Source organism: Podarcis erhardii (assembly GCF_964252035.2).
Source record: "Podarcis erhardii genome assembly, chromosome: 10".
Classification (NCBI taxonomy): domain Eukaryota; kingdom Metazoa; phylum Chordata; class Lepidosauria; order Squamata; family Lacertidae; genus Podarcis; species Podarcis erhardii.
In genome coordinates this window covers 33,416,694-33,439,658 of record NC_138500.1, presented here as the reverse complement: position 1 = coordinate 33,439,658, position 22,965 = coordinate 33,416,694, and the positions used below count along the sequence as shown (strand labels likewise).

At 41.8% G+C, this 22,965-nt stretch overlaps 1 long non-coding RNA gene across 2 annotated transcripts; it reads left to right on the top strand.

Moving 5' to 3' along the window:
* Positions 1-103: 103 nt before the first annotated feature.
* LOC309351554 lies at positions 104-21,290 on the top strand. 2 transcript variants are annotated; one of them, XR_014160904.1, is made up of 4 exons: positions 104-3,527; positions 3,876-3,910; positions 12,083-12,120; positions 20,062-21,290. It is a non-coding gene; the product is annotated as an uncharacterized lncRNA (long non-coding RNA). The 2 variants fall into 2 exon arrangements; XR_014160905.1 differs by lacking the exons at positions 12,083-12,120; positions 20,062-21,290 and adding an exon at positions 8,855-9,217.
* The last annotated feature ends 1,675 nt before the right edge of the window (positions 21,291-22,965 follow it).

Below are 22,965 nucleotides of genomic sequence, written 5' to 3'. Positions count from 1 at the left end.
TGAAACAATATGAGGGGAAAGCTGATGTTTTTTGTTTAAGGAGGTGCGACATTTCTCTCAGGAGGATGTCATTGCTGGATTTCTTGTGCAGAAATAGTAAGCACTTTCATTTCCTGCCATCCTCCAAGAGAGGAACATACTAACAGAGAAAAGCATAGACTGTAGTCCGCCTCATTATTTAATGCTCTGCTAAGAGGTTTTTCCTCTAAAGTTATGCAAGGATAGAGGGCACTATGGCCTTCCCCATCTGGCTGTTTATGTAAGAATGAGTATCTTGCTGGAAACATGCCATATCATCTGACACTGGAAATCCTTTAATTAGGTTTTTATTACTAAGGGGGGCTGTGGTGGCTAGTGTTGTGGGCTGTGGGGGCGCTGCAGATGAGATAGCATGCTATCATTTATCAGGAACATTGAAGGACCAAAAAATTACATGCACTGGAGAGAGGGGCCAGTAAATACCAGTAACCGCCCCCTCGGTGGGAGATTCAGTATCCTCTACCATGGTCAGCTTTATGGGAAGTTTGGGGGGAGAAGCACTCGTGCTTGTGGGGAAGTATTCCTCGAAAGATTTTGGAGGGAAAAAGACAGGCGTCAGGGTATCCCCTGCTCACAAGGGTCGTGTGGGTTAAAACAATGACTTTATTCAGAGGAGTAGTGGGGGATTCTGCATCTCTGCATATTATTGGGGTGGGCTTCGAAGTAGTTCAAGGGCAGCACCGAATCCCCCACGTAAAAATAGAAATAAGCTTCTCCTCAGTGTTGTTTCTCTATGGGTGGGGCAGTGAAAATTCATGTGAGGAAAAAAGAGGGCTCAGACTCAGCAGCAATTCTAGCAGGCCAGAGCCGGTTTGAGCCGGTTGAGACTGGTTGAGACTGAGCTGGAATGAGACATCAACTGTTGTTTAGGCTGAGGTTCTGCCGCACCAAAGCTGACTGGAATCTCTGGACTGGATCACTCCCAGAAGATCCAGGAGCCGCAATCCCTGCTAGAATATGCTACTGGAGCCAGAGCTCAGAGCAAATGCCAGTAGCAGCAGGGTTGCATGGAAGCTGTGGACAGGCTTTATGCCTGGAGATGGAGTTTTTGCCTGCAGGAAGGGCAGCCAGAGCTGCTCCAGCTCAGAATCCAACCTGGGTTTTGTTTCTCTCCGTCTTCCAGCTAGAACTGGTTTAGGGGGAAAAGAGGCCTCTCAAGTATCGGTTTTCAGGGAGAGCAGCTGGTGTGGAACCAAAGTGTGGGGGAGGGGTGCCAGCTTGTCTGTGAGCACAGAGTGAATGTGGGAAAGGTGGGGGGGAGGGGAGCATTTTCCTTTTGTCTCTCACACGCATTCACAATAGAAATGTGCTGTACAGACACCAAAAGGAGAGAGCCTGCCACAAATACATTTCACAGAAAACCCCACCTTATAGTCATGTGTGAACAACATACAGCACAGCTCCCATAGCTTCGCATAAAAACAAAGTAATGAGGTTAAACATCAGTGTGTGATATTCCCCCCCCCCCAGCACTGAGGCAGGCAGAATGCCCATGTGCAGAACAAAGGTCATATTGCATCATGCACAAGAAATGTGTGTGCAATACCAGAATTAGAAGCATATCTTTATAGCTCCACCGACACAAATATATGGACATCACAAAATATACATACCTTAGAGTGATGCATGTGCTTCTTGATAAAAATAATAATATAACTTTAAAAACACTGCAAAGTACATTAGTGTTAATTATCTAGAAAGTTAAGGGTCTATTATTTTTATTCTTCAATTGTTCATTTGTGCCATAATGTAAATATTCTGTTCTAAAGACAAGTTTCTGCTTGTAAACTATCCTTTATATATTGTAAAATAATACATGTGATTCACTGGTATGGGAAGATGCTTGTTCTGTCTAGCCCATTCTTAACAAAATCAAAATCTTTCCTCAGACTGTGCCTCCTTTTTGTTTCAAAAGTAAAATTATGCAAATATTCTTGTGTTACCCTTGGATATGCCTTCTCTATTGTTTCAAGTTTTAACAATTGCCCACAACTACTGAAAGTCAAAATTGCCTCTGGAAAAAACGAATTGTCACAAGACAGTGGTAAAACTTTATTTTAAATATACAAAAATAAAAATCTCAAATGAAAAATATGTGTGCGCGCACACACATGCACACACACATCCCACATATTCAAGACTATAATTTTTACATCATGAATTAATAAAAAATTGAAGTGTGATATTCCACAGCTATTTTGAATTTTTTCCCTAGCATCCAAGGATGGAGCTACATATTACCTTGAGAAACATGTGTTCCATGTTTGATGAGGTAATATGAATACAAGAATAGGGGAGAATCAAAAAAGTGGGAAGGTGAGGTGTTTAACCCTTCCCATGCCAACCAGTTCTCCTATTCATTTACACACACACACACCAACACATCAAATGCTTCCCCCTAGCTAGGCTTATTCTGGTCTCAGAACTCAGTCAGGGGGAAATGGGCTCAAAATAGCCAGAGGAAGGAAACTTGGCAGGAAGTATCAGCAGGCAGGGGATGGGTTAATACATTCTCCTCCTCCTCACTGTTTCTTCCCTGAAGCATTATCAGATACCATCAATCACTGATTTAGCCCGGTTGTTTTCCTCTTTCCTTTGTGTTAATCTAACTGTGCTTTCACTATGTACAGGTTTCTCCATACCTAAGGAAGCAACAGTATTATTAAGACATTACAAAGATTACTTTCAGTCCATTGACTTGCTGGAATCATAAACAACTTTTCAAAGAAAAAGCAAATAAGTTTAACTAAGAATTAGCTCGTGTCACATTGTCATTTTATGAAGAAGCTACAATATCATTATAATAATACTGCCTGTGTCCTGGAGGTAACATATGAGCAAAGTGCTTGAAACTGTCTTGTGAAATCTGGTTTTGATTAATAGAATCAGAGTGCTTGCAGGAAAATACCTCAAAAGGTCATTTAGTCCAACCCCGTACTGATGCAGGAAATCCCTGGTGGTTACCATTCAACATCTGCTTAAAAACATGCAGTATGTCCCACTGACAAATAGAAGTTCTTCTGAATGTTAACCTAAATTCTGTTTCTTGTAGTTTGAACCAAATGGTTCAGGCCCCACTCCCTGGAACAACAGAAATCTATGTAACAGCTCTTCAACTATGCAAATATGGCTATTACAGGTGGCAACAATTTTGCACAGAGCATCCATTCCTAGCCCCCATGCATGTCAGCAGAGTGCACATAATCCTGCCCTACACCTGCTCCACCTGTTCTGTCCCCCATTCCACCCTATTCTGGGTCCAAAAGGATCCATGTGTTGGCAGTCACATGTCAATTGGATGTGCACAAAATGGTCACAACCTGTATATTGCCTCTAAATCAACCCTTCTCTATGCTATATATACCCAACTCTTTCAACCTTTCCTCATAGGATGTAGTCTCCAGGTCTTCATGATCTTTGTCACCCTCCTCTGTATACATTCCAGTAATCTTAAACTGCAGTGCTCCGAACTGGACATGATACTCCAGGTAAGGTCTGACAAAAGCAGAACAGATTGGTACCATTGCATTGTGTGATGTGGTTAATATACCTCTGCTTGAATCAACCAAGAATTGCACTAGCCTTTTTAGCTGCTGTATCACACTGCTAACTCTTGTTTAGATTGTGGTCTACTAAAACCCCTGGATCCTTCTCATGGGTACTGTTATAAAGCCAGGTGTCATTCATAATGTATTTGTTTGTTTGGTTCTCCCTCTAAAATGAGATTTTATAGCCTGCATCTTCGCTAGCCCAAAGTTTGCAGTATCCTTTTTGACCAAGTTGCTTTCTTAAGACATTTGGAACCTTTATCTTATTCATTTTTTTTCTGCCCACAGATGGAGACTTGTTTCCTCTAACTTCTGAAAACTCTGTGAGTAAAATATTCACTTACTAGCTATGCTAAGTGTCTGTGATTTATTCTAGCCTAAGTATTTTTGTGGGGAACATTTGTTTAAAGTGGATAAAGGCAGATATAAGTCTAACCAAGTTTTATTGTGCATGGAGCAATCACCATTGTGCTGACTCTGCTACAAGAGATTAAGAATCTCTCTTTCCAACACAGATTCTCTCACTCTATACAATGAGCTAAATTACGCAGTACTTGGTCTCATGCATTGAGGAGCACATCCCCCGTGTCTGGATGGTCTAGGATAAGGTTGAGTGTATGACTTGCTGAGTCATACACTCCTATTGGTTCAGGAAATATGCTTACATGTAGAGATGGGTATAATAGTCTCTCGGTTATTGCTTTCATTATGCTTTGTCCTATCCTGGTCTTGTCCCTTTCCTGTCCTATTTGCTGTCAGGGTCTGACTCTGAATTGTGAGAGTCAGGGGAAGAGACTGTGGGTTTTACATTACATTACATTAGCTAGCATGGTAATATTGTCAGTGGATCTCTGTACATATATATCTTTACCTCAAAGACCAGAATAACTTCTTATAGTAGATAGTAGCGTTTAGCTTTGTATTATGTTTGGAGACAATAAACACTTTGCTACTTTGAACTTTGTGGGAGAGAAATTTTCCTCTTAAATGGGGACTCTGGAAGAAACTGTTCTGCTGGGAGCAGGAAACTCTGAAAACTCTCTGAAGACTGCTGGGGTTCCTCATACTCTGCTGATACAACACACTGTTTGAGGTGTGGTGAACTACCAACTGACTTTCACAAGTCACCAACAGACACCCACCTTGTGGGGATAATAATTATACATTTTATCTGTACTGACATTAGCAGAGTAATTTTTAAGATCAGTGAATCATTACATTTGTATGCCCCCTTCCCAAAGTTAAAACCATGTTCAATGCAGCTTACAACATACACAAAATTATATAACTGCAAACATAACAAAAGTAGTAGTCATAAAAAATAAACAAAACATCAGAAAGTACGCAACCAAATAGAACCATTTCCACATAAATCATAAGAAACAAAATAAAGATACAAAAACAGTTATATTACTAAGAAATAGTTTAATTCTACATAGGAGGTAACTTTAGACTATGAAGGTTTTATCTCACCCACAGCTGATATGGGTCAACAGAATTTAGAGATAATTGTTTCCACTGAAACTAATATACAAGCTGATGAAACATCCTGCAAGGCAGTCCACATATGTTTGGCTCTTGGCAGGAACCAAATGATTTATATCTGTGAGTCTTCAACACCCAAGGCTATGATTACCCGAACCTTCTCATCCTGGCATGCCCAGGCTTCTTCTTCATCTGGGGGTTCAGTAACAAGAGTCCAAATTCCCACTCTCTTCAGGAATATCTCCATTTTATAACTCCAGTTTGAGTAGTTTGAACCATTCAGTCTCAAGTGACAAACCAGAGTGCATTCCTTGACCCATAGTGATACCACAACACACTTCACCAACAGGTCACTATACTCTCACCTTCTTGTAGACCAGACCAGCAAACAGAACTTGAGAAGCTGCAACTCTCGCTGGTTTACTCAGGCTCTTGCAGATGTTTCCTGGGCCCATAACCTGTTATTATTTCTGAAAGTCAGTTGGCCCATAACCTGTCAGACATGAACCCACCATCTATTGATACTTCACCACACTTCAACCAGTGTGACTAGCAGAGTTTGCTCAACTCCAGCAAAGTCTTCCAGGAGAACATCAGAGTTTTCCTGATTTCCAGTAGTCAGTTTTCTCCAGAGTTCTCACTCAAAAAACCTCCTTCCCTACTGAGCTGAAATTAAAGTATAAAGTGTTTATTGTCTCAAGAGAGAAGACAAATCTACTAACTGCTATAATACTGTTCTTCTGGTCTTAGAAGTAAAAAAACAAGCATACAGAAAGATCCACTAGCACTTTACCATGCTAGCTCACACTGCTGTGTACACCTAACACAGGGGCTCCCAGACTCTCCCCCTGTCGCCCCCAGATAGAGAATGCAATGCAACCTTGACTTTTATACCCATCTCTGCATGTATGCACATTCCTGAGATAAAATGAGGGTAGATGAGTCAGCAAGTCAGACTTTTGGCCTTGTAATTTTGCTATGCTACCCAGTACACCTGGTGTTCTATCTCTAAACAAGATAACAAGATCCAAACGTGGGGGGCATGCTAGCTCAAGACAGAGATCAAGCAATTAGTGCAATTTCACACCTTATTCAAATTACATCAACAAGCTACCTATATCTTGTACTTTCTATATATACCCTAATCTTGCCAAGTGGTAGCAAGATTCCAGAAGTCTTGGCACTTTACCAGGCACAGTGGAGACTAGTGTCTTTAAAAACTATGGTTTATTTTACACATATTTACACCTGAGGGGGTGCACAACATTACATCCTAATAGTGTCTCTTGTTGCTTCACTCATAGCTTCAGCAAGCTTGCATCCAAAGCAGCAGCTTGTAATGGCCCTCAGTCTCCCAGTGCAGCCTCTCCCAGCCAGTGTGCATGTAGTTCTTCCTACTTTTATTCTTTCCCAGCAGCTTTTGCAGAAAACACCACCTCCTCTTCTGCTTCCAGCATCCCCTCTGTTACCCTGGCAACCTCCATTTCAAAAGCCTCCTGTGAAAAGCACTTTTTCCTGTGGTCACATCACAGTCCCTTCAATCCTGGTAGCCTCCCCCTTTCTTGTCTGATGCTGAATGTCTCACCTTTGGCAGGGCAGTTGCCTTTGTTCTTTGATGGCACCTCTTTAAGCCAATCTCCTGAGGGAGCTGGCAACTTCAAACTCCACATTTACTAATTTAAAAAACTATGGGGAGAACCTGGCACCCAGGAATTTTAGGGGATCCTTGCCTCCTGCAAACCCATAACAGAATTAAAGCACTGCTTTCCATTCAACCCCCCAAAATGTTATGTCTGACAAAATCTGTGGTAGATGTCCACTATCCCAATTTCTCTGTTTGTATTATAGCTGGGGGGAGGGGGCTGATAAGGAAGGTAGTCTAACCTTATCAATCACATGAGCCTGATTTGTGGCACATCATTTATCAAATTTGATAATGGAGGTTCCACTCACTATCATCAAACCTTCCAGACACTGCACCAATCAATGCTGCTCTTCTCAAATACCATACTCATTCCCCCCAATTTGGGCCTTAAGTTCACTTGCCTTAAGTTCCTCCCACATTCAAATACCCCTGACTCCATGTCTCCATCCCTCAGTATTAATCAGGCTGGCAAAATAGTTTTCTACATGGAAAATTTCTATTAGTGATTTTGACTCATTGGCTGGCAGCTGGCCCACGCTACACTGAGATGCTGTCTAAAGCATGGAAAAATATTGCAGAAAGATGTGATTTTGACATCAAATATCACATTTTTCTAGTACAAAATGACTGGATCTCCATATGTGGCAAAAGGCTTTGAACAGAAACAATCCTGAGGTACTACTACTGAAGCCTTATTTACCTAGGGATCCATTAGCCTCGCCATCCCCTGGACCATGGAGGGAACAAAAGTACCAGGAAAGCAACTTCTTCTTTGGAGAAAAGAGTTTATTGCAATCTGCGCAGAGTGACAACCAGCAGGATCCCTCCTGAAAGACTGGCTGTAAAGCAAAACACTTCAGCAGACGTTCTTATACTTTTCTGAACACTCTTCCCCCCTCCCATACCCTTTCCAGATTTGCCCAATCAGCTGGCAAATGTTCAACTTATTCCCTTATATGGCACATCTATATTGCTTGCTAAACACATTTTTAATGCTTGCTAAACATTCCTCATACGTGCCTTTCTGCTAGCTAAGCACTCCCCCCTCCCCTTCTGCTTACACGTGTCTTTTCTTATTTTTGCATTAGTAAGCATAAGGCAGGAAGAAGGGGGCCTCCTGGCCTCCTTATGAAGTCTGGTTAAATCTGCAAACAGCAGCTAAAATGTTTTTGCAAGCTAAGAGATGGACTTTTGACCTGCCAGACAGACAGATTTAGCAAGCAGTCACTGGCGATGTGCTAACTGTCTGGCCAAATTTGCAGAAGTAAGATTAGCACAGGATTAGCACAGGATTTTACTGCAGATAGTATTTGAGAGCAACCTTTCTTAGGTACAAAGTACAGAGCTTAGGTGCAGATTTCTTAGGTACGAGGTACAGAGAATATTGAGAGAAACCTTTCTCATCCCCTACATATATATTTTGCATTTCTAAAAACATTTCTAAAACATTTCTAAAACCGATAGCTCAAACAGGAAACAGCTCCCAGTCTGCAGAGCTGAAAACAGGAAGCAGCTTCAGATCTGACACATTTGCGGTTTCTGCTAGCTGCCTGACCACAACTGCAGCCCGTTTGCTTCTTTTATAATATTCTGTTAACCTTTCCTTCTCCCTTCACTACAACACTGCATTTCCCTCATGAAGCCACTATAATCTGAAGCAACTAAAATATTTGCATTTATAATTGACTCTGTTCTTTCTACTATAGGCTAATATTTATATTTAATTATTTTATTAAGCATATTTATTTCTAGCCTGTCACAAAATGTCCTAGAGACGGGTGGATAGCATCACAATAAAAACAACAGTTAAAACAGCAATGTACAAATAGACAAATAGCTATGACTACATCCTGCTGGATGAATAATTTGATATTATCTCCATAGCTACTACACCAAGATAAATTGCTTCAAAACTCACCATGTTACCTCTTACTCTTTGTGATAAAAAAACTTATTATTTTAATTACCTAGTATCACCATATAACAGATAGAGTTTAAAATAATCCATTTACTTGAGCTTTCGAATGTTAATACCACTGTCCCAACTGTCACTGTCATTTCAAACTGCCATCTTTTGTTGATTCCTTCAGTTAGCACCTAGTTCTGAACTTCTTTTCCACTGACTATTTATCCATAGCATTCTATGCAGGCCCGCTGAATGATGTTTTACTGACCTGCAGACAGTTTTTCCCGGGTCATGTGGCCAGCATAACTAAGCCGCTTCTGGTGCAACGGAACACCGAAACCAGAGCAGTGCATGGAAATGCTGTTTACCTTCCCGTCGGAGCGGTACCTGTTTATCTACTTGCACTTTTTTTGGTGTGCTTTCAAACCTAGCTCCTGCTAAGTTGACAGGAGCTGGGACCAAGCAACGGGAGCTCACTCCGTCGTGGGGATTTGAACCGCTGACCTTCTGATTGGCAAACTCAGTGGTTTAGACCACAGCGCCACCCGTGTCCATATATATATATATATATATATATATATATATATATATATATATATAAAATTACTGAGCATTATATCCATATTTGGTTATGCCAAGTAAGCTCAATATCTGTGTTTCTTTGTGAGCAAAGGTTTGATTTATTAGTTTGCAATCCTAAGCACACCTGTAAAGGAATAAGCTCAAGTGAACTTCTGACTAAAGAAGCAATGCATTGTGCTTTTAATCATCTAAACCATCTTAACAAACACTTCTTAAGTACAAATATAATGTGTAGCTCTCTGTAGATTAATATCTTTTTTTAAAATCACCAAAGAAAAAATAACAGGAAAACATTTGTTATACTCAAGCTAGGAGTTATGACTGCATAGAAACCATTTTCTCAGTGTGAATCCCCAGCTGGATGGGAAGTCACTCTTGCAAATGGAAGTTACATGGGCAATTTCCCAGCTCAATCTAGCATCTATATGCATGTAGCCATTTAGAAAAAAATATAGAAATCCTGTTTGTTCAGGATGGAGTGGAGAGTGCTAGATTCAGCTCCTCCTGCTCCCCACTCCCCACACAACTGCTTGGCATGATTTAAACTTTCCCCCTAAAATGGCTGAACAGTGCATACTGTCTTTTTCCGTATATAAGACTAGGTTTTTTCCCTTAAAAAATAATGTCAAAAATTAGGGGGCGTCTTATACACCCCCCCCCCATTTACTTAAATCTGAGTCCCCCCAAATAGGGGCGTCTTATACATGGGGTCATTTTCTAGATGGAAAATACGGTAATTTACTTAACCCAGGACCTTAAGAGTCTAAATGTTAGCGTCTGTGTTACAACTTTTCAACATCACTCTGATTATCTCTATATTTCAAGGTGTATGTGCAGCTTGGACTAGTATTGCTTGCGAATGTTAGTATGATAGAAAGCACAAGAGTCATTTTTTGAATCAGGTATACACATTCTATTCAGCAGAACCTTTTAAAAAAACTTTATTATAAGGATACAAGGACAGAGGGAGACAAAAATGTTTGCACTGGTGAAAGTGCCCTTAATTTACCTTATACTATGCACTGAACCATATTGGTTTCAAGAACTCATAATCCTGAAACAGAATTAATTGCTGTGATAACATGATTTGTAAAGAGCTGCTGGGCTCCAGTTTTAAAAAGGCAACATGCTTCCTGCTATAATCACACAGAAACAGGTGGTTCTCCTTACTGAAACACACATACCCTTCAGCAGTGCTTTTTTTCTGGGGGTACGCATACCCCTAAACGTTCAGTGAATCTTTGTACTTTTGTCCATTTACTGTATTTATTTCCCCAATTTGAACTATAAAATGGTGATTGTATTGAGTCAAAATGAGAGTACAGTACCCTTAAACATTTTTTAGACAAAAAGTACTGCCCTTCAGCACTTCAGGACACACACTTTGATCCTTTTTACTGAATTGGGACTACATTACAATCCAAACATGTGAGGGTTATTATTTTTGTTTGTTACTATGTTATTTTTTATGGTTTTATGTTATACACCATGCTGTGATCCTCAAGGGTGATATAGAAACAACAGCAGTAACAACAAATTTGATGTCCCCTTCCACTTTTCCATAATAGATTATTGGAGCTATCAAATCAGAGAGCCTTTGAATGGCAATTTGCATAGGATAATTAGGGCCCTGATATTTTAACAGCTACAGATTTCTCTTAGTAGAGTTTTTGTGTGTCGATTAGACAAAATAACAAATCCCTGGTTGACAGCTAATTTTGGCCAGGGGCATATTTTGAATGGAAGAAATGCTGATGGGCTAGCTAAACAGGCTTCATCTACTGACTTATATCCACATTGTAAAGACAAAGGCTCTTCAACTAATTAATTTTCACTCCCATAATGTTTGAGAGGGTTCTGAGAGGATCATTATGCACCTCACTACTCACCACCATGTACATGTTTGAACACATCCAAACTCCAGATGAACAGCATCACATGTTCTATCAGACCTACAGTATATACACCTCAGTAGTTGTCTCTTGGTTTCGGCCCCTTGTGTCTGTTTCTGTTTCCACCAGGAAGTCAACCTAGCCCTGAACTTTAGCCAGAATCACACTCACCCCAAATACTGCAATGATTTGAATAACGTATTTGTTGAATTTAAACTGGAAGGGATTTGAAGTTAAAATATCAGGATTATATTTAAGCATTCAACCAATTAAGCCGATTCACGTTCAATGGCCTCGACCAAAGAGACACTTAACGAATATGTGAAAGGATTTTATACATTTGGGACTCATCCAGACTTCCATTCACTTCAAAGCCTGGGAAGCAACTGGCAGGAAAGATGCTTGCTTTTTTCAAAGCTACCATCCACCACAGCACACTGTAAATTAAAACAGTGGAAGAAGAAGAGAGAGCAAAGAGGACAGCATATTTGTACGCTGTCGGGAACAGTACCTATGCTGTACTGCGCAGCTACTCGCTGTGGTAGTTTAAATTGTTGCGGAAACCTTTCTATTTGAATCTTTGGCCTAAAGGGCATTCTGCATAGTTATTTATTAAAAAGTTAGTTCTCTTCAGAAGAAGCATTGTCTATGGTGTTTAGGCCTGCAGGGTGCCAGGCAGTTCAGAGTGCAACAGTATCCAAGATCCGAGGTAGGAAGCTTCAACGGTGTAGGGATGTGGAAGTCTGACAACATTGGAGCGGGTGATGGGTTAGCAATGTAAGAGGATGGAAGAACATTTTAGTTCAACTAACTGTGTTTTGATTGCTTATGGAAGTAAATGGAATTAATCCCAGGAGCACTCTACCCCTTTATTAATCTCTGTGACAAAAATGGCAAAATGATTTAGTTTTAAAGATTAACTGATAATTTTGACTATGATTTTGAGGGAAGAGTGCATGGTAACCAGTGCTTTTTTATTTTTTAGGGGAAAAGGTGCCGGTACTCACCCATGAAGTTGTTACAGTAAGTGCCACACTTTTAATTTGGGGGAAGGGGGAGGTGCTGGTACAGCATACCCTTGAGTACCCCCAGAAAAAAGCACTGAGAATAACATTACACCATCACAAAATGGATATACGTCTGCTCAAAATGGCTGGTTTCATATCTAACACGTTACAAGCGCAAAATTCAAAATGGCTGTTTTAACCAACACCTTTCCCCAGTAATTATTCTTAAAGGGCAAAAAGATCCTGTATTGGCAGCAGAATTTGTACCAAGGTTGCAGGCTTCTTTCTGTTCTCCAAAGGGAGGGTTAAGAGGTAAACCACTGCTTCCATTGTGACTGCTAGCAGGTAGGCAAGCCAATCTTCTGTGGCTCCTGCTGCAGCGCTCTGCTTGTCTGGCACTAAGGGGGGGCGGAGGGAGCAAGGAAGAGAGGGAGGAAGCCCTGCTGTAATGAAAATGTTGTGGCTTCCTGTTATGCTCTCACCCAACCCCCTATTTATTCTGCGGGAACATTCAGCTAGATTTCCTACGCTAACATGAACTCTGGCTGAAACATCTGTATTTGATTCAAAGAGTTTATTTTGTATTTTGATGTGCTTTTCCTTTGGTTACTCTCCATTCATTATCTGCTTAACTATTTATGAAATCATGGGTCAACAAATAACTATTTTATTCAATGTTTTACAAAACAAGGTATATTCTGGGTCCAATAGATATATATATGCAAAATAAAAATAAAAATGCAAGTTTAGTTTGTGGTTTTTATAGTGTTAATACATTATTGTTTCATTATATTAAAACTGCAATAGAAAAGATTTAGTATGCTTGAATTTATGATACCTAAGACAGAGGGAGAACAAGGTGTTCACATATTTGGCAAATAAACTGTGGTCTCTGATCACAAACTGAAGATGGGAGAGGGATCAATAGTAGTTCAACAGAGTATGAAGAACAGGCATATTTCTTTTTGAGCAAAAGGGGCGCAAAATGTATTTGTATTTAATTAAATTACAAAATGTCATTCCCTGCAAGAATCATTTTGGAGGCTGTGCAAGAAGAGCTTTTTCTTGCCCAGAAATAGTGCTCAAACTGTGCCTTGCTCAAACATGTGAAAACTCTTAGCATGCACAATGCCAGTGCTGGCTCACTACTTCCCCTCCTCCCACAGTGCATATTTAAATGGTGAGTCATTCACTGACTCTAATCTGCCTTTCACGATTAGCTGACAGGGAAGCTCAGCAGCAAGAGGCTGTTGGTGCAGGAGCTTCAGGAGCCATGTGCTATTTGAATCATAAAACAAGCTTTGTAAAATAAATGATCCAATCCCTTTTATTTACTGTTAAAAAAGGTTTTGTTTAGAGATATGTGTATACTTTAGTATTCTCTTTGGGATCTTTGTGGTTTCCAAGGGACTATACTGTTTCTCTGAAGATTATATAAATAGGTCAGAGAGCACTTGATCCACTGCTTTTTTCCTACCATGTGACCTGGTTACAGAGGCAAATGGCGCTTGTTTTCCTCAGCTGATTTTTTGTTGTGAAGTGATCAAACTAGATTGTGAACAGTTGGAAGAAGGATGTGTGCTGTCGCCACCACCCATTTCTGCACTGTTCAGTTTACTTAACAGGGTTGTACACAGGAGTTGCACAATCACATTGTGTTCATTAATCACTTGTAATGGTCAGAGGGACTTGTGCAAGAGACATGTAATTGGTGCAAGCTGTCCTTGCTGGTCTCATAAAAGCTGATTGAGAAACACAGATAAGCAGTATTTTTAAAGTACTCCAAGTTAAATATATGGTGAAATAATTAAAAACAGGCCAGGTTTGTTTGTTTTTTGTTTTGTTTTTTGAAAAAAACTTACTATTTCAGAGCCAAACATGCCATTAGAGATGGTATGTCAATATTCTTAAAAAAATTATTTAATAGGTAATGTAACAAAACATGATTTTCATTTGAACTGCAGCACATAGGGAGAAGAGATTTAACCCTTCCTTCTCCCAATATGATCCTGATGAAAACTACCCCCTCCCCCCCCCTAGCTCTATGTGGGGAGGGGACACTCCAGTGGGAGTTTTCCCCCTAAGGCTAACAACGAGGGAGGTGATTTTTGTCAGGATGACATCTGGGGAGAGATTTAAACCTTACCTTCCAGCATGCTGCCAGGATGCTTGGGTTCTATTTGTTCTTTCACACTAATTCTCGTAATAACCAGATTTCAGCATAAACAGTGGTTTGTTGCACCACATCCAGATGATTTATTTACTAGATCAGGGATTAGCGCCAATACTGGTAGATGAATGTTGTAATAACTTATTAGTCTGGTAGAGCAAGTCTCATGTTGAGTGACTCCCCACAGGACATGTGCAGGAGGAGTGTATATATATATATATATATATATATATATATATATATATCTCGGTATGACCCTGGGGAAGTTTATCTGCATGTCTATATTATGAGAGCAACGTCCGTTCTACAATTTGCTGGGGGAGGGGTAGCTAATCTGGATTTCCAGCTAACGGTCACATTTTGAGAAGACGGCATTTTCTAAGCCTGTTTATGGTGTACCTATTGTTTTTATCGAGTGAAACAGTAAAATAATAATAATAATGGGGAAAATGATTCTGGCAACTATCAGGCAATCCATGTGAAGTAAAATGCTTGCTCCCCAGCCTTTCCCCCACTGCAGACAAAAGCTAAATCTAGCCACACCCCCTGCTAAAAACAGCTGAAGCTACTTGTGACCACACCTCTCTAAAACTGCTGTCCAAACTGGCACGCTTTACTTTGAATGTGAAACTCATAGCCACTCCCAGTAGCATAAGTAAACTGCCTCCAACAGTTTCACAGCAACTGTAGTTAGAAACCTCCCCCTCCCCCCTGCCTCTTTTCTCATTTGGCCAACAGAATTGCTAGGGCCGTGTGCAAAACTAGGTTTTAGGGCTGTGTGCAAAAGCTTTTGATGCAGCCAAATGCACAGCGTTTCTCCTCCCTGGTGCGTTGTTCTTCATTTGTGCTCTTGTGATCAACCTATCCTTCAGCGAAAGGGCCGAGAGCAGCACAGAAATCACTTGATTTTCTTTGTATACATTAACTTGGTTTGTTAAACTGTAAGCTTGTCCATTCGACAGTCAATAACATACGTTTTTAGTGTGCAGGCAGCACATAGGAAGTGTAGAATTCTGAGACGAAAAGCCATATGGCAGTGGTTCCCAATTGGGGGTCCAGGGACCCCTGGGGGGTCCGTTGAACACATCCACGGGTTTCACAGCACCATCCCCTGCCAGGGACTCACTTATCTTGTTAATTGCACAATGAAACCCCCATTGATGATCTATGGATCACCCAGGCTCTGCTCGAGCCCAGGGCCTGCTTGCTGGCAGGGGAAAAACTTGTGACAGAGTTGCTGGATGGCAAGTGAACTGGGACTGGGCAAAAACCTCTGACACAGTTTATTTGGGCTCCTGCAATTGGGGGGGGGGAGGAGAGAGTGCAAACGGCTTGCTCCATGGGACAGGTTCACATGTTTATCATTTTAAAAATGTAAGGGATCCCTTCCCCTTGCTGGCCACATGACACCGGCGCCCTCAGCCTGAAACAGATGTGCGCCACAACCCCATAGTCGCCTTGACTGGACTTAACCTTTACCTTTTTTCTTTTTTTCTTTTTTACCTGAAATCCTTTGCTTATTAGAGGCCACCCCACATTTTTTATTAAAAAAAAAATGCTTTGCACGGGTAATTTCAAAAGTAGGGGGTCTGTGACTTGGCTTTTGAAAAATAGGGGGTCCTCAGCAATTAGCCAATTGCAAACCACTGCCGTATGGTCCCGTCTAGAATACATACTGCCTGGCCTGTAAACTCTGCACCCTAATTCCAAGTGTTTCAAAGCATAACTCAATAGTTACAGAAACACACTCTGCACATGTTTATTCCCAGTCAGCTTTGAAAACAGCTTCTTTATCTGAGCCTGTCTATTCAAACAGTTCAAATGTAAACTCAGATAAGTAGCCTAGTGCAGGCGCATTTCCTGATCTTTTAACCTTGATAACAGATTGGGAACACTCTGTTTTCTTACATGCTCCCTTTCCCTTTTCTCTGCCACACAAATTCCCCTCTTGCTACCTTTCAATGTTAACCATAGTGTGGTGTTATATCAACATCAGAGTTCATCTTAACTATGATCTCACTCAGTCAGAATTTGAAGGCAGATTTTAAGCTGCTTTGCAAAGACTGGTTAAAGCTTACTATGGTGCCAACATGACAGAATACCATGGTTAATACTGGGGGAAAGGGAGAAGAGGGGTTGTCCAGAAAAGAGCAAGAAAGGCTATGCACTGGATTCTCTGGCTCTCTTCACAATAAACAATCAGAGAAAAATACACTGGGGCTGCTTACACTGGGGATAAATACAGTCATACCTTAGTTTTCAAACAGCTTAGTTCTCGAACATTTTTGCTCCCAAATGCCGCAAAGCCGGAAGTGAGTGTTCCAGTTTGCGAATTATTTTTGGAAGCTGAACATTTGACAGGGCTTCCATGGCTTCAGATTGGCTGCAGGAGCTTCCTGCAGCCAATCAGAAACCGCGTTTTGGTTTCCGAACGTTTTGGAAGTTGAACAGACTTCCGGAATGGATTCTGTTCGACTTCCAAGTGTTATAGGAATTCTAAGGTTACACACACACACACATACATAAATGTACAAGGCAAACACATACATAAGTATATAAACTACGTGTCTGAAATAGTACAGGAGAACAAACCTGAAGCCATTTTGACTCTCCCAAACTGACCTCAAATATTTCTCTGCAAGGAGGAAGGAAATGGGAAAAGCTTTCCAATTGTCTTTGGACTGCAGGGGCTTACACCTCCCTGTAAATACTGAGGATATTTCACCCCCCCCCCCATTGCAAGAATCTGCTGATTTTCCAGGAGGGGGCGGATTGTGCTCGCTACTTATTCCGCTCCAGCCTCACTTCAAAGGGAAAGACTGAGTGTTATCTCTGTGTAGCTAAGGTCGCTGCAGAAAGCAGCTGTAACACTCAGTGCAGTCCAGCGTCTCCATTTGTATATAATTTGTATAGTACAGTAGCTGTTTGTGAATAAAAGAAGATATTCTTCAGCGCTGTCGTCTGAGTGATTTATTCTCTGCTATACTCTGCTGTGCACGGCTGTCTTCTGGAAGTGAGTTCGGTGCTCACAGCTCTGAGTTGTGAGTCCACAGCACTTAGACCTGTTCCTGAAGAGAAGGTCTCTGGAAGTGCTACCCCAGCTCGCCTGGCCCAGTTGGGGCTGAAGTGGTTGAGCCTAGTCAGTGGCACTGGCTCAAGGGCGAAGCTGACATCGGTTATGGGCCCAGTCGTTGTCCTCGTCGTCTCAGTCGTCCCAGTCGCCAGAGGCTTCTGATGCTGATTGTCAGATGGCAGAACAGAGGCTGCGTGCTGGACTGGTTTGCGGTGCCCAGAAGCAGAGTTGTTTCGGAGCTGTTGTTCAAGCTGTTGCTGCTGCTGCTTGATTTATGGAGGTATGTTGCTGGCTGCCAAGAAAAGAAGATAGCATCCCTGTTTGCCTGTTAATTGCGCTCTGAGTGAGAGAGAGAGTGGCTGAAGGAGTCCAAGGCTCTATCTGTGTTGCACATAGGGAAGTGTCTTGCTTTAATTAATAGCAGACATGGCCTGTGCACATTTTGGCCAGATGGCTCTGTCCTTTCCTCTCCTCATGCCCGAGACCTATGCAACATGGCAGGTCAAAATGAAAGCGCTTTTACAGAGGGAGAAGCTATTTCACACCATAGAAGATGACCCTCCCCAGGAGGATGCAGATGAATCGTCTAAGTGGCATGCTGCAGACATGAGAGCCCGGGGGACAATTGTTTTGAGTGTTTCAGACCACTTGTTGGTAAACTTAGAGGGTCAAGAGACTGCACGAACTGTTTGGCATAAACTGAGAGATATGCATTTGAGGCAAAATGCCGGTTCCAGTGTGATTTTCTTCAAGAAGCTGTTCAGGTTGCAGTTAGAGAAAGGTGGTGATTTGTCTAGCCATCTGTCTCAATTAAAACGCCTCAGACAGGACCTTGTTCAGCGAGACCTGGCTATTTCAGAGGCTGTGTTTGCAATGCTGATGATAAATAGCCTAGACAATTCCTACGACGGAGTAGCTGCTCAGATTTCTACCATGCCTGCTAACAGAAGATTATGTGTCTAGCATGCTCTTGAATGAGTGGGGTCGCAGACAGGCTGTTAGAGAAAGCCGTGACAGTGCTGTTGCAAATATGCCTGAGTCTTCAACAGGGGAAAGTGAAACTGCTGCTAAAGCTCTGAAATTGTGGTGATGCTTTTTGTGTGGAGCCCAAGGCCATTTGACTTTCCAGTGCAGCAAGAAAACTTCGAAGAAGAAGGGAAACTTCAAAGGCAGAGGGGGAGGAGGACGAAATTCCCAAGCATCTTCTACTTCAAAGGCTTTGATCTCTCGCTGCTCCAATCAACGTGGGCGGAGTTTCTTTGTGGTCGACTCTGGCTGTACCAACCACGTGGCCAAAGATAAGAATCTCTTTGTTCAGCTTGAAAAGCAAGAGAAAGCAATTCATCAAGCTGATGGGACTGTTCTCACGAGTTTGGCTAAGGGAACTGTGTTCTTAAAGAGCCTGAATGCAACAATTAAGAATGTCCTGTATGCTCCTCATCTTCAGGACAATCTTTTGAGTGTTTCGCAGCTTGATCATCAAGGGTTTAAGGTGGTTTTTGCTGGATCTCGTTGTGAAATTCATCAAGATGGCAAGTTCATTCTGTATGCCAAATGTGTTGATGGTTTGTACCAAATGCCTTTTGTTACAGGTACTGCTGAAGCAACTGAGAAAGCATGCTGTAACATATCTGTAGATAAGAATGAGAAGCTGCATGATCAATGTATTCATGATTACCTCCGTCTTTATGTTCATTTGAATTTTCAGGCTGTGGCAAAAATGCCGAATATGGTTGAGGGCATGAAGTTGAACAGGTGTCCTTACCATATGAAATGTGTTTCTTGTGCTGAGAATAAGGCAAGGCAAGTTCCCAAAGGTGTAAAATCTAGGAGAGAGGCCAAGAAACCATATGAAGTCATTCATGCTGACTTAGTGGGGCCTCTAGCGCTCTCTAGAGGCAACTCACGGTTATTCATGGTGTTGATAGACTCCTATTCGAGATATGTTTGGGTCTATATGCTACAGAAAAAGTCTGAAGCTTTCACCAAGTTTCGCCAATTTTGTACATGGCTCAGGATTGTACACAATGAGAGCATTGTATCTGTTCTGTTCACTGACAGGGGTGGAGAGTTTTGTTCAGAAGAGTTGGAGAGTTTTCTTACTGAACAGAGCATTGAGCATATGACTGCCACGCCCAGATCACCCTGGCAGAATGGTGTATGTGAGAGAGTAAACCAAACCTTACAACAAGGTATCAGAACTCTGTTGCACGATTGGGGCCTGCCCAATCCCTTTTGGGCCGAAGCTCTTTCATGTTTCTCTCACGTGTACAATCGAAGGTATCAGTCTGCTATAGATTGCACCCCATATGAGATGCTTCACAAAAGGAAGCCGTATGTAAAGCATTTTAAAATTTTTGGTTCGGAGGTATGGGTGCATACTTTGCAGGATAACAAACTGAGCAAGCGTGGTGAACATGGTGTTTTTCTAGAGTATGAGAAGGGTTCTTATTGTGTCTTGATCACTGACACGAAAACAATCAAGTTGACCAGAAGCATTGACTATAATCCAAAATGGGACAGAGTTGGCATTTTTCAATGTCATCCCATTTGTGATGATGGTGCAAAAACAGTTAAGAGGGAGGCAAGTTCTGTTGTGGTTGATGATAATTCTAATGTTGATGTAGATCCTGATGATGACACAAATTATCAAAGCCCAAAAGCCTCAGATGAGTCTGACGCTGATTCAGACTCAGCACCTTCATTTTCTTTAGGTCACCATTCTCCCAAAGAGGAGGAGACACCAGACCCAGAGGATCAGAGTTTTGCAGAGATCCGAAAGAACTACGAAGGGTGTACCACCTAAAAGGTTCTCTAAAGAGTTCGCTAAGGCTGCAGTCACAAGCAACTCTGGTGCAGTTTTTGAACCAGTCAATTATAAGGAAGTTAAGAACCTGTCCGCAAAGGATGCTGAACCTTGGCTGAATGCCATGAAAGCTGAATTGAATTCCCTAAAACAGAACAATACTTGGGAATTGGTTCCAGCAGAACCAGGCATGAAGTGTGTAGACAGTAGGTGGGTCTACAAGGTAAAAACTGATCAGAGTGGAAAAATAGTCAGACACAAAGCCAGACTAGTGGCGTGAGGTTTTTCTCAGACACCTGATCAGGATTACCATGAAACGTATTCTCCAACAGTAAGGTTCGAAAGTGTTAGACTGTTGTTGAAGACAGCTGCCCAAGAAGGTATGACAAATTCCCATCATGACGTTAATACCGCATTTTTGTATGGCGTTCTCAATGAGAATATCTATATGTCACCGCCAGATGGTGTGCAGATAAAAGAGGGAATGGTTTGCAAGCGGAAAAAATCCCTGTACGGTTTAAAACAGAGTGCACGGTGCTGGCACACCAAGCTAACTGAAGTATCTGTTCTCCTTAGGTTTTGTGCAAGGAAAGGCTGATTCGTGTGTTTTTGTTAAAGAGTCGAATCAGCACAAGCTTTATTGCATTTGTTTTGTAGATGACATATTATTTATGTGGAAGAATGAAAACATCTACAAAAGCACTCTGGCAAAATTGCAGAAGCATTTTGACTTAAAAGACCTAGGAGAAGTCAGCAATTATCTCTCGCTTGAGATTGAGAGAAATGCACAGGGGGATGTTTTGCTGCATCAGTCACGTAAGATCACTGATGTCATAGAGAAGTTGAACCTGAGTGACGCCAATCCTATAGATACCCCCATGGTCGCAGGTTATCAGCATGATGCTAAAGCTGATGTTTTTCCTGATGCAACACTTTTTAGAAGTGTATTGGGTAAACTTAGTTTCATAGCAAGATGTTCAAGGCCAGACATTGCTGTGACTGTGAATTTAATCAGCAGATATCCAAATAAACCCACAGTTCAGCATTGGAAAGTGCTAAAATGAATAGCAAGATATTTGAAAGGAACTGTGGATTACAGATTAAGATTTACTAGTCAAAAATCTGGAGGTCTTGAGATCAATGTCTTTTTTGATTGGTGTTGCAGAAAGCAAGCAACGGTAAGCTTAAGTTCTTGCAAGGCAGAGCTTAATGCTTTAACTCTTTCCCTGATGGACATAAGAGTGTTTGCAGCAACTGTTTGAAGATATAAAAGTGAAGGTCACTTTTCCTGTTAAAGTGTATCAGGATAATAAAGCATGTATAACATTGCTCAACTCAGAAGGATGTAAGCAGAGGACAAAATATCTGCAAACCAAGCTTCATCGAGTTTGGGAATGTGTCCAAAGTGGTGTTGTAAAAGTGTCTTATATGCCAGGGAAAGAGATACCTGCAGATGTTTTAACAAAGGTTGTTAGCAAAGAACAACTTTTGGAGTGTGTACGCAAGTTGCAGTTATGCTAGATTCTGCAATGGTTGGAATGAAAGGGGGAGGATGAGGATATTTCACCCCTCCCATTGCAAGAATCTGCTGAGGAGGAGAGAGGAGGCGGCGGATTGTGCTCGCTACTTATTCTGCTCCAGCCTCACTTCAAAGGGAGAGACTGAGTGTTATCTCTGTGTAGATAAGATTGCTGCAGAAAGCAGCTGTAACACTCAGTGCAGTCCAGCGTCTCCATTTGTATATAATTTGTATAGTACAGTAGCTGTTAGTGAATAAAAGAAGATATTCTTCAGCGCTGTCGTCTGAGTGATTTATTCTCTGCTATACTCTGCTGTGCACAGCTGTCTTCTGGAAGTGAGTTCGGTGCTCACAGCTCTGAGTTGTGAGTCCACAGCACTTAGACCTGTTCCTGAAGAGAAGGTTTCTGGAAGTGCTACCCCAGCTCGCCTGGCCCAGTTGGGGCTGAAGTGGTTGAGCCTAGTCGGTGGCACTGGCTCAAGGGCGAAGCTGACAAATACAGTCTGGCAAGTATCTGTTAAGCTGAGCACACTATCAATATGCATAAGAGATTCAGGAACTAAGTATTTACCATCTCAAAGGAATGACCAGGCTACCCAGAAAAGGCAATCAGATAAAGCATTATCAGGTATCCTGGCAGACAGGAGAGAAGCAACACACTCAAATTTCTGCTGAGGACCACCTCTTTCTGTGATGTATGTATGATGTTTTGGGGGGTAGTCTTGAGCTACAGGGGAAACAATTTCAAATGTCTATATAAGAGCTTGGACACCATTGTTTTGGGTTCCTGTCCTCCCTCCCTGCGTGGGGTGAGCAGGGGACCCTTTTGCAACAGTTTAATAAAGATCATGCTTACTAGCTGCTTTGCTTCTCAATATTCTCTGTTATTTTCTCCTATCAATAGAAAACCTACATAAGGACTCTATACGGGCTCTTGGATACCCGATAAGAGATAAAGGAGCAGTTTTTTCTTATAACAGTTTGGCAAGCCAGCCAGGAGTTTTGGTTGACCGGATTCTGGGGGCAAGGAAGGACTGGTGGCCCAGTGCACACCAGGCCTTTGCCAGGAGGAGCTACTAGTCCTCCAGTGATCCCAGGGTCTGGAAATAACTGGCGTTCCAGCGAGGTCAACCAGAGGAAGCAATGCTTGATTGGGCCAGCCTAAAACAACCAGTCAGAGATCCCAGGATCACCAGGAACAGCACATGTGGAACTGAGTATAACTTGCATGGGAAAAGGGTAGCAGGCAGGTTCTCTCAACCCACAGCAACTGAAAATTCTCCCTGCACTATT